The sequence below is a fragment of the Sparus aurata genome, chromosome 14 (assembly GCF_900880675.1).
Source record: "Sparus aurata chromosome 14, fSpaAur1.1, whole genome shotgun sequence".
In the NCBI taxonomy this organism is placed as follows: Eukaryota; Metazoa; Chordata; class Actinopteri; order Spariformes; family Sparidae; genus Sparus; species Sparus aurata.
Genome location: NC_044200.1, coordinates 5,717,207 through 5,729,749, shown reverse-complemented (window position 1 = coordinate 5,729,749; position 12,543 = coordinate 5,717,207). Strand labels below are relative to the sequence as shown.

The following is a 12,543-nucleotide window of genomic DNA, read 5'->3' as shown; positions in this document are numbered from 1 at the left end:
TTTGAAAGAATTATATGGGCCCAGAATGTCCTTAGTGGTGGATACCTATCATATAAAGAGATAAAAAAGAAAAGAGGTAATTGGTTTGTTGAAAACCCCCTCCAGGTATTACATCTACAAATGGCGACTTTGGTAAATATGGGTCTCTAAAATCGTCGTAGTTTGAATGACATATATATAAAAAACACACAATTATTCTTCATTCTTTCTTTTTTTTAATTTCTCATTCTACTCTTTCCTTGTTGCTCCTATTTTCATCCTGTTTTTCCCACTTCCACATGCCCTCACGATTTCTTTCATTTCGAGGTCTATTTCATCCTCATGGCTCCTTCTGTTCACTTTTTGTTTTTTAATATACCCTTTCCTCCTCTTTCACTTTCTCTCCACCGTTGCATCTCTCCTCACATCTCCCTTCCCTTTTTATTCCCTTTCTTTTTTCCATTTCCTTTTTAGCCGTGGACCTTGGACCTGCCCTTCCTCTGTTTCCTCCCCTCGCTGCAATTTCTTTCCCCTTTAAAGTAATGCCTTTCTTCATTTCCCATCAATTTCTTCCCTCCTACCTTTCACCACCTCATTCGCTCCGTCCACATATGAATGCCCTTTTTCTCTCTTCTCACTTGTCATTTCCTTTAGCTTTCCACTCATTCCTTCCTCCCCTACACCCCTTCCTTTCTTCTCTTGTATTGTTTCCTTTTCTTACCCTTTTCCCTCCCCTCTCGTTTCCCTAACTTCCTCCAACTTGTCCTCATGTCTCCTTTCGTTTTCCTCTTTACTCCATCCCTCCTATAACCCTCTATTTATCTTCCGTCTCTGCTCTCTTATCCCTCCCATCAACCATTTGATCCTTCTCCTTTAACCCCTCTTTCCCCTCCCCTCCTATTTTTCATTTCCTCCTCGCCTTTCATTTCCTCCCCTGTCCTCTCCTTTCCTCCCTTCTCCTCACCTACTGTCAGCTCTCCTCTCATTTTCGTTTCACCTCCTCCTCCACCCCTCCCCCGCTTCCCCCCTCCCCTTTGCATTGTGCAGCGCGGCGTCGCAGCAGAGGACAACGATCTCATTCACGTCCGCCTTGGGAAAATGTTTGTGACACTCCAGAGCGTTGACGGGCACTCGTGCGGTGCCACCAGGCAGCCGCGGGGACCCTCACAGATGGGGGCGGGGTGGGGGGTCGGTGGGTGGGAGTTGGTGGAGGAAAGTGGATGATGTGTGGGAGGTGTTCCTGAATAGTGAAAGAGAGGGATGGAGCGAAAAGGGACAGAGAGGCTTCTTTCAATGTCACCCCTGTAATCCAACACACTTCATCACTTCCTCTTTTTGTCATCCCGTCCCTCCTCCCCTCCGGCATTTCCTTTCCTCTCCTCTCATCGCTCCCTCTCGCCTCTTAATATTCTCCCTCGCAGACAGGTGAATGCATTTTTCTCCCAGGGAACGATACTGTCACATTTATGAATGTGACAGAGGGTGCAGAGATTCGAGAGTGACAAAGGGAGCCACCGTGAATTGAAATGTTGTGATTGCCGCTGCGAGGGCTGCTGCTGCTGCTGTAGATTGAGTTATAGCTCGAGAGGAGTCAGCTCAGTTGACCCTGAATTACCCTGACGTCGCCTGTTTTTCCACGTAACTCTCCACTATGCTAATTGGTTAGTTATAGCAACACACTGCGCAGCGGGCAGAGACGAGCTGAGCCGGAGTGTGCCGTTTAGTCTTTTAATTGCACTGAGCGGTTGGATGGCGAGCTGAAGCTGTCGGTCCGGCGTGACAAAAAGGAGAGATGACAGGGAGAATGAACGCCACCTGTGCAGGACAGTGGCAGTGACTATAAAACTACGATGGCAGAGAGGGATCAGAGTAACTTGAGGCTGCACTAATCTATATAGTATTAACGACGGGTGAAATGACTCTGTACAATGTGAGGAAAAGGTTACTTATGGTGGTGAATCCACAGAAAATTGTCACCCGACTCTGCAGTTCCCCTCAGCGCTGCGAAGCGTTTTAGCGTCTTTCAGCAGATTGTTTCGGTTTCATGGCCTGCAACTTTATTGCTTTGGTTTGACGTCTCTCGTCATGTTAAAGGACGAGGCACAAACACTCTGTTTCTGGTTAAATACATGGGTTCGGGTAGGTTTGTGTTGAGTTCATGCATCCCGTAGCTCCGGTATAAAAAGAAAAGTCTCTGACCTTCTTGCCCATTTCATCATGCACACCGGACGTCTAACATTTTAGCATCGTCTCTTGAGTCAAGACATTTACACAGGTTGTTGTGCAGATGATAACTCATAACAACGATCAACAAGGTGTACGGGCTGAGCAAATGGCAGCCTTCTATAGCGGAAGAGTCTTTTGTCCGTTCATCCCTTGCATGTAGTGACGGGCATCCAGGAATGATGTAGAGTTTGAACGGGAACAAGTTGACAGGCGTCACGGCTGGTGTGCGATTCCCATCCCGAGACGGTTTCTAGGTAAAAAGATAATATTGTGATTCTGCACTCAGATGTTAAAATTGAGACAAACATAGTGTAAGTATGAGTAAATTCACGAAATGCGGATACCTTTTACACTTCATCAGTGAATTTCAACGACTGGTGAATAACCCACTCAAAGGGCTGTACACCACATGCAACATTCACCTGCAGTCCTGCGCCCTCTCTATACTCAGCCATTCACACGTATACTCCAGTTGGGGTTCAGTATGTTGCCCAAGGACACTTGAGTATCAAACAGCAAACCTTCCAATTAGTGGACGACCCCTCCTGCCTCCTGAGCCACAGCCGCTCCACGAAGACCACGAGGTACAAACGAAGCTTCAAGAAATCACTCGAAAGTGGACCTTGGAGTTACAGATTGGTTTGGTCCACTCATGTAGGGATCAGACTACAGAACGAGCATTTAATGACAGGAAATGATTGCAGCAAAGGTAAAGCACCACCACCACCACCACCAACAACAACAACGACAACAACGACAACAACAACAACTCCAAAGAATCACTGAAAAGGGTTCTTTTGTGTGTCACTACTCGAGCATGAGTTGAATGTCTTGACTTTAAATGGAAAACGTCACGAGATCGCTGAAAAATGCAAAAGACAAATCATGCCAAGTAATGTAAAGCGGAACTTTACATTTAAAATTTGTGTGTCATCTTTAGAATATTGTACTGAGCACATGTGTTTAATGACGTCTCATAATAGGCAGTGCCGACTGATCAAGGTGAAAGGAGAGAGGGAAAGAAACTCCTTTCATAAGCATTTAGAGACATCATATACCGCTGCCCACACTGAGGACAGCGCCTCGTTAGTAACCTTCCTATTCAACATTTCTGAATGCGTGCAGGAAAAAAAAAATAAATCCACAGTAAACTACCAACTTATCTGGCCTCGGCAGGTCTGACGCAGTTATTTGTCAAGCCATTCCTCCGAAATCCTTCGACAAAAACACGTTTCATGCTGCTATTAGCTTAGCTCCTCAGCAAAAAATCCAGCAGAATTCCAGTTCACAGTGACATCGTTGAATAACGGCCCTGCTGCTGATTTTTTTTCATGCGCTCTGACCTTTTTGAAACAGTAATGACTCTAAATGGTTTTGGCAATTTTCTCACAAAACGCAAAACACGTGGGAGTCGGAGGCACACTGTTATGTAGTCTGCAGCGCGTTCAGCACGCACATGCTCTATGTATAATTAATCACCTCCTCTGAAGTCTTCTCTGGATGTGTATCAACGCAGAACAGCGGACTGCTCATAAAGTTTTTAAAATCACCCCCTGATTTTAAAACAACACCGATAAAAAGTTGCACATCAAAGTAATCCTGCCTAACGGTAGTGATTCGAAAAGGTTTGCGTTACCATCACTACCTCCTGAGAGCAGCTGTGATCATTTATATAACATTTGTGGCTCCGGAAGCTGCAAGTAGTCTGATGAATTACCTCTCGAGATGTCGCTCAGTTGCATTGTGGGGAAACGGAGGCGTCAGGTTTTGAGCAGTCCACTTGGTCTTTCATTGCACGGAAAAAGAAACCCCACTGTTGGACTCATTATTGACAGTTCATAAACAAATGATCCAAATCGATAAAGCACAACCAGAGAAGTCACCTTTTTCTATTCCACACATTCCTCTTCAGTTTCGAAACCTGGCGCCTACATTACCCACAATGCGTCGTAGGCATTTCACCACATTGCATGCAGCTTCCTCTGGAGCCGCGAAAGTCTCTCTACCACTATTTTTACATATTCAGTAGTACTCCCCAAGACCTGTAAACACACTTTCATGTGTGAAAGTGTGTTTACAGCTCGTTCCGCCGGCCCTAGGTGGCCAAATAATCACTACGTTATTGCAGGTTTAGTGCTTATTCTTATTTCCACTGTTCCTTCACGTAGCTGACATTGCTAAATGAAAAGTCCACCATCATCTCTGAATATTAGATGCATTTCATGAGTTTCTGATGGAAACATTGGGTATATATCACAAGAGCTTTGGGCCCTGTTGGCCACACGTCTCGACTCTCAGATAGTAACACTGCAGACCACAATAAACAGCTTCATGTTGGACCAGTTTGACTGTGCTGTGTAGTTGTCTTAATTTGATCAAAGCTGCAGTAAAGCTGCTGTGAGATCATCAGCGGGTCATATGGCCATGTGTGATATGAAAGGTGTCGCTCGTTGTGACAAACTCACAGGATCATCCCCCAGTTCCTCTCAGTTTTATGGAGGGTGTTGCTTTTTTGGCTGACAACTTTACCGCCGGTTCAGTCCCCGCGGTTTCAACGACTGACAAATGTTCAGCAGCAGTAGGCAGAATGTTTTAGACCAAAAGAAAAAAAAAAACACACTGTACCCACAGAACCAAATGGCACGTATTTGCTGATAGCTGTTGAAATAGTCAACGTGAGAAGGCAAAAGGCAGTCGGGAAGCGTGGAGCTGATCAAAACCAGCTGGCACTAAACAACCTATATACAGGTCCGTACAAAACAACAGGATAAGTGGGTCTATTTGTGATGCTCGCTGATGTTCTTCTGATCACAAACTCCACATTGACACTGACATCTTGTCCATAATTTCGTACTTTAACTAGAGAGTCAGAAAGATACGCACCGTTACCATCACTTGACTTGCTGCGTATGTGAAAAAAAAGTAGTGTGAAGCCTTTTGTGGCTCCAGAGGAAGCTGCATCTAATCTGATGAATTACCGCTTGTGATGTTGCTCAGCTGCTAAATTGCGTTGTGAAAAAAAACCTAAATAAACCCCACTGTTGGACTCATTATTGCAGTTCAACCAGAGACGTCACCTTTTTTCTATTCCACACATTCCTCTTCCCTTTTCAGAACCTGTCAGAGAGCGCTTCAGTCACTGCCTCAGCTGTTTGTTCCTGTGATCATGTCAGAGAGCGGTGTAAAAATGAAGACGCTCATTATGAAAAATGGGACAACTGACATCACCTTCGGTAAATGTAAGTTCCACAGAGGATAGACACTTGTGTGCGCTCTGGGCACCACTATAGTTTATGTGGTACGGCTCGTGTTCGGTAAATTAGCTCGCGGGCTACAGATGCACACGCTGGGAACGTGTGATCACGATTAAACCAGCCCACTCCGAAACAGGGGCAAGCCATTCATTATTGATGACCAGATCCCTCTGAAGATGCCCTAAATAGACTTGTGTGGTTGCATAACAAATGTGTAGCTTGTGAGCCTTTGCTGATGAGACTTTGCTGTCATTACCAGGCTTTTTATGAATGGGAGCGACTTCTAACACCTCGCTCCACTCTGGTACCTTTCTGTCAACCTGAGAGCATTTCATTTTATATAAAAGGAGCTGGTTCGCTTGGAGGGAATTATTAGCAAGCGATTTTATCACTTGGGATGAGATGGAGATGTTTTTTTATATGATTTGCCTTAGCTGCTCGTTATCATTTGCTGATGCTACAAAATACAACATTACATATTCAAACAATTTGTGCACATTTGAAATTCACTTTTGCCTTCATGCCAGCTGCACATGCACTGAACTTCAGTTCTGTTCCTTTGAGAAAATGTTTCTGTTAAAACAACAACAACATAAAAAAAACCCTTGCTTTTCCTTCAGATAGAAGCCAGCTCAATAAGCGTAGATCGCTGACAGGTTGCCAGGTTGATAGCTCCAAAAAAACGCTGTCTGCAGTGTGGGTAACGTAGCCTGAAAGTGGGACCACTGTGATTTTGTTTTGTTTGTCTTACAGAGACTTTATGGCTAAGCTTGAAACCTTTGTACGTATATCCTATGAAATGACATCGCATGACAGGTTTAAACTTGCTCTTCACACTTGAATAGCTCTCCAAAAGTAATCCCAGTTCAACGTTTTTGAAAGCGCAACTGAATATAAAGCTACAGCTAACAGCCTTTTAGCTTAGCTTAGCACAAAGACCAGAAAAAATGAAATTGCGTGGTCCGTAAGTAATAAAATCTGCTCACGTTAACCCACAAATGAAAATTCGGCCATTATCTACTCAGCCCCATGCTGGTGGAAAGTCAGGTGAACATTTCTCCTGTACAACAGAAATAGATGGGGAGTTGTTTTAAAATGTAAAAAAGCACGAAACAACGAAAAAATGCATCATTTGGTAGAGCTGGACCGTGCATCGAGGGTGAAAGAAATGCCGGTTTTGCCTCCATTTTTAGACGGGGTGCGCGCTTATGCATAGCTTCAGGAAAGACTTCGGGTTAAAACATGGAATGGACTTTATTTCTAGGAGCCTGGGAATCAAACCAGCGACTTTCTGATTACTGGACAGGACAGCCCACTGTATCTCCTGATATATAGCCAGGGTGTAAAGATCAACTACAAAAACAACACCTGACTTAATTTTTGCATAAACTTTTCACAAAATGTAACTACATATTTTGGCAGGTAACTGCCCTCGACATGGTGAGATATACAGAGGGTGGATTTCGTTGGATTTTCTATTCTTCATGCAAATCTTAAGCTCACCAGCTGCTGGCTGTAGACTTTCATTTAACAGACAGACATACTGTAGGAGAGTGATATCAATCGTTTTAGTCAAACTCTTCTCCAGAGCGAGGACCAGCGGACGTCCCAGAATGTCAAACTAATGCTTTTAGCGCGGCGAAATTAATTTTTGGCACCACCAATGCAAGCAATTTTGGAAATCACTTGTCACAGTTCACGGTGGTCGCCTTCACCTCGACAATTCATTTCCCCGGGGACGTACCCCAGTCATGTTGTGAGAAGTTTTGCAGTCATGTATGAATAAAGCACACAAAACGTCTGAACTATAAATCTGTGACAACACAGCTGCACCTAACATGATTAATTATGCATACATATAAGACTGATTTACACAATGAGCGGGCATAGGGAAGCGTTATTGTCAGCAGTTGATAATTACTTCTCCTGACACAAACTTACGTCTTTACTCCTTTGATTAGCTGCAGCTGTAACACGTAAAGGGCCTGTTGGAGATGTAGGGGAACAGGAGTGTGGCGTTGCGTCATTTTCAGTCAGTTAATAATGGATCACAGGTTGTCACTGCTCGCAAAAAAAAAACATGCATCATACGGTAAGGAACATTACATACCCAACACTGAAATCCCTGAGAGAACCATGGCATTTAATGTCCCTATTGCACCTTAGGAATCCCAATAAGTAAAGATGGTGAGCTGGCATGCACATTAATAGCCCCGACAGCGGAATGGCCTGAATGGAATGCAGCCATCGTTAAAGTAATTAATTAGACCTGCGTTTTTTTTTTTCCTGCTGTGACATGTCACAGGGTCCGCTCGGCCCGACTGCAATATGAGAATGTGGAAGAATTCTGACACCAGCTATCGGCCGGAGAATTGATTCCAGAGAGGACAGAATAGAACATTTTTCTCAGCATCCTCGGAAAGCAGTGCATCTTTCAGAAAGCGAAGAGGTGAGACACTCCTTTCAGTCTCATTTTAGCTTCCAACTGCAGGGTGGAAAAACATTCAGCTGGTAATTCCTTATTTTTAAACTGATATTAGAGTGCTGTGGAAAAATGAAGTGTTCAAAGTTAAATAAATCAGTAAAACACAGATGAAATATATAAAGTAACTTAACATTTTAATTAATTAGTGGCAGTATTTCTTTAATTCCAGCAGATTTCATAAAAAAAAACAAAAAACGATTCATTATTTGAAGTCACATTCTTTCAGCCTCATATGCAAGAGCAACAGCCAATCAGATCACCGGTTCTCCCCTGTTTGTCTTCATCCACGAGGAGTTTGCTTTTATTTCACAATCTCCTTTTTCTCAATGTCGGTTTTTATTTCATACTGCCACTTTTCATCACAGAAAAGGACGTTTTGTTGAATTATAATTAGATATTTGAACATTTGAATGAAATTATAATAACCTGCAATATACTGAGTTATTGAAATAAGCAGGGTGATACTTTTCTTCATTTGCCGTGGCCATCGGCTAAAGGGACAATATTAAAGACAACCTGTGAAGGTAAACAGAAGTCCTGTTTTTCTTTTATTGGATACAGCACATTATATGTATCCTTGGGGCATAACAGTCATGCTAAGAGCCTTTCTTTCCTCGTAAAAATTGTAGGCATGGTGTGTTGTTGGAATATGTGAAATCCAGCCATGTTCACATCGCTTTAAGAAAGAACATGTTGTTTCTGCACTTTGTTGACACTTCTAGATATTTCCTTGTAAAAAGGGTCTGTATCATGTTTTTTTAATTTTATTGTTGGTGACTTTGGGGAAGTTGCGTGACTAATGAGTCTACTTTTCCCTGTTATTACCTCATGCCTCAAAGTGCTAAAACCACATGAAATACCTCGATCTGACACTCCGTATCCCGTAATCCTGACCTCAGCAGCCTTTAACAACATTTACTTCTCTCAGATTACACAAACCCACACCCAAAGCAGCCGTATTGCATAGTGGCACGGCCGTCCATCGCTAAGCCTCACTGTCCTTTTTTTTCCCAGACAATCCGCCCGCTTGTACTTTTCCATGGCTGTCGGTTTCTATGGCAACGAAAGGGAGGAAGACGAAGCCGGGGCTTGACAGAGCACTGTCAAGCAGACAGCGCAGGGGTGCGGCTGGGATCCTCACGAGGTAGGAGAATGCCCACGGGGGGGAAGGGAGCAAGGTAAAAAGCAGGGCGTGTGGGGAGAGTTCACCAGAAACAAAGCTGCATCCCGTTCAATGATTCAGGCTTGTCCTTAGCTCGGTGGTGTGGGACCCGGACCAGATTATGCAATATCACTTACTGTACATCTGGTCCGTACTCCACAGAGAAAACCATCATAGAGTACTTAAACATCAGTGTGACATTTTACCGAGAAGCATAAATCAGATCCCCGCACAGTGTAGGTGCAAACCCACTGATGGATTCGTCGCTCAGCAGATCGATGAATCAGATCCCTGTGGCTCGAACACCCACCCTGACTTTTTCGCCACCCCTTTTTGTTTGACTTTTTACGAAAGGGGGGGTGGAGAGGACGGACGACTACAGAGCACGCCAGGTGGCAAGTTTAGATAATTATTGTGCATGATGTGACAATCTGTTCCCCCGCAAATTAATTACACGTGATGCTGATTTAAAGCCAGTTCAAATGTCACGTAATCGTGGCTGTAGGAAACTGAAGGAACAGGCTGTTCATGCTGGCCTGGCAGGAAGGAGCGCCCACGTTGTTAGCACAGTCTGAAATGACTGCACTGGTTCCTGCAGATAGATTGCGTGGAGTTGTCGTATTTATTCCGTTCGTGACTGTGTCTTAGTGGTTTTGTTCTCATGCTGTTTCGGCGCTACGTCGGATGTTGTTTAAGCAACCCTTGCCTGATTAGGTTTACGAGTTGCTTGAGAGGCGGATGGATAGTGGCGTGCGTGCGTTCTGTGCATACCAACCTCTGGGCAGGGAATAGTTTAAGACATTTTGACTTGTCATAGCACAGGTGAAACAATTTTGTCAATGATGGCTTGGTTCCATCAACTCTCCCACCTAGCCATGACAGTGAACCATTATGCACAATACCAGGACCCTGGAACTGGCTCACCCAAATGGAATGTGTCATTTTTTTGTCAGCACTGTTTTTTTTTTTTTTTTTCCTGCTGTGACACAGGAACCCCTGAAACAATCCTCCCAAAATCTGCCTTATAAGGCAAAACCATCTAATTACATCATTATTTGGGTCTATTTTTGGCCCCTGCCAGCTTCCTCATTTTCTTATTTCTGGCATCATGACTTACATACAGTAAAAGTAATGATATTTCTCAGATGTTAATAATCAGGCTACATTTTACTTAAGCAACAGTAAATACAATATGTATTTTTGCTGTTTAAAGGTTAATTGATTTGTCAAATTACAACACAGGGAGGATACGATCAGGAGTATCACAGCCTGAGGAAAGAAGCTGTTCTTTTTTCTGAAAGGGGTACTCCTGTATCTTCTGTCAGATGGCAGCAGGGCGAACAGACTGTGGCTTGGACGGGTGTTGTCTTTTACTATCCTCTAAGCTCTGTGCAGACATCTCACATAACTGATATCAGTGATGCCTTACCCTGAACTTGAACCTTCTTTCTTAAATTTAATTAAGAGGTAGATCCATTTCTATCCTTTTATTTTTTAGCAGGTTGGCAATGTAGTAAGTAATAGTGAGCATTTTTGCTCAGTGTGATCACTTATATTAGGATGAACATGATTAACACTGGCCTCCGTGGGCTCCTCTGGTGGTTGGATGACCAGAAAAACCCTTTTCTAACCTCCTATGGGCGACCCCTGATGACATGCCAAAATATTTGCCGTGAAGCAAGTTCTATTTGTCATATGCAGGGTTTCCCCATCACATGCGAGTTCAGCTGTTCAATATTAAAGTAATAACTAAGTTTAACCCAAGAAAGACCTTATTGGCCAAACGGCTGTCTAGTTGGTGGTTATCAACCTAACCTCAGCCTGATGTCTGACCTGCAGTATTTCACTTCAATCTGTGGCATTTCACTGTGCACAGGAGGTCCCTTTCCTTAGACTGCAAGGAGGCACTGCAGTACGAGCTAAGTGCCACGCCGAAAATGGATAAACTCGGGCAGTGAAAGACTTTCTGTCACTCCGTTACCCAATAGAAGGTCGATGAAATGGAAGGAGAATGCTTACAAACACGAGTACCCGGCTTATCCCGAACACACAACCTCAAACCTGAAGTGAACACACCGAAGCACGTAATTTAACTTCATAGAAGAGATTCCAGTGTTCAGCGCCACTCAGGCCACTGTTGTCTCGACGCCTGCTGGGATTTCAAGCTCCCTTCTCCAGCCTGTCCTCTGGGCTATGGCGCACGAAAAGCACAAATTGCTTTTACTCTTAAGGGATGAAACACACTGTATACCAATTTACCAAGTCACCACTGCAACACTTATAATAAACCTTTTTTCATTTGACTTTTGACATTTTATAGCAGCGAAAGCACATCATCAATTAATGGCTTTGATAATGGGCGCATTCCATTTGGGTGTGCCAAGTCGATCCGCATTTACCGCTTCTGACGATTCACTGAGTGGAACATTGGGACCCTTCAATTACTTAAGTCATCAAGAAGAGTATTAGTGGTGTCTGTGCTATATCTGGTAGGTTGAATGGTGAAAAAAGCTTTTTTTTCTGTTCAAGGTCTGTTCCGCTGTGGCTTAGAAAAGAGCCGGGGACATGTGATTGGCTGGCTGAAGGACGAGGACTGGAGACAACAGCACTGACATAAAAGATGGAATGAATGTAATGAAAAATAAAGTTTTGGTTGAAATAAGGTATTTTGAAATGAAAAAAGGCACATTTCATACGATATTAAATATTAAATGTTCTCTAAAAGATGTATTTTTACTCCTCCCCTAAGATACAGCAACTACACTAAAGGAACAGGTCACCCAAAAATGAAAATTCAGTTTTAGAAAATTACTGAATTAAAATTTTTGGATGAACTGTTCCTTTAAACTTACTGACATTATAGCCACAGTGTGTGACACAGGGTGTACACACACGTCCCAGCCCCACCCCCCCTCGAGGCTTCCAGACCTGTGTCAAGCTCTGAAGAGCTTTTACACAAACAGGAAGTGAAGGCAACATGTGACAGCCACTGGCCAGCGGGCAGCTGTCGGAGAGCCGCGCTGAGCGCTTTGGAATTAGATCAGAGGGAGCCGCCACGCGCTCATACTAGTATCTGGATACGCGGAGAAGAAAAGGAAGCAGAGGCCAGTCGGAACCGTTTCCTCTCTTGCTGAGTGGGCTAATTGGGAAGTGAAGTCGTTAATCTGCTCCCCGGCTCTGGTTGCACCCTCTATAAACAGTCTGGTGTGTGTGTGTGTGTTCTCAAACGTTTTGTATTTCCACGGCAGCTGTCTCTGTCCATCAGTACCAACCAGGCGTTTGTGTTGGCTCAAAGCACGGTAGCTTGCAGTGTTTGACAGGTAGAGAGGAGGAGGAGGAGGTGCTGGGAGGAAAAAGGCAGATCTGAGGAATACGTCCTGCAGCCTGAACAGTCAGAGAGAATATAACCCCGGGGCACTGGAACACTGACTGTAGCA

General features: G+C 43.9%; 1 long non-coding RNA gene across 1 annotated transcript; it reads left to right on the top strand.

Annotated features, from left to right (window-relative positions):
* Window positions 1–7,770: 7,770 nt before the first annotated feature.
* On the top strand, window positions 7,771–11,782 carry LOC115595121 (uncharacterized). Its single transcript, XR_003986645.1, has 3 exons — window positions 7,771–7,908; window positions 8,959–9,088; window positions 11,636–11,782. It is a non-coding gene; the product is annotated as an uncharacterized LOC115595121 (long non-coding RNA).
* Window positions 11,783–12,543: the final 761 nt, after the last annotated feature.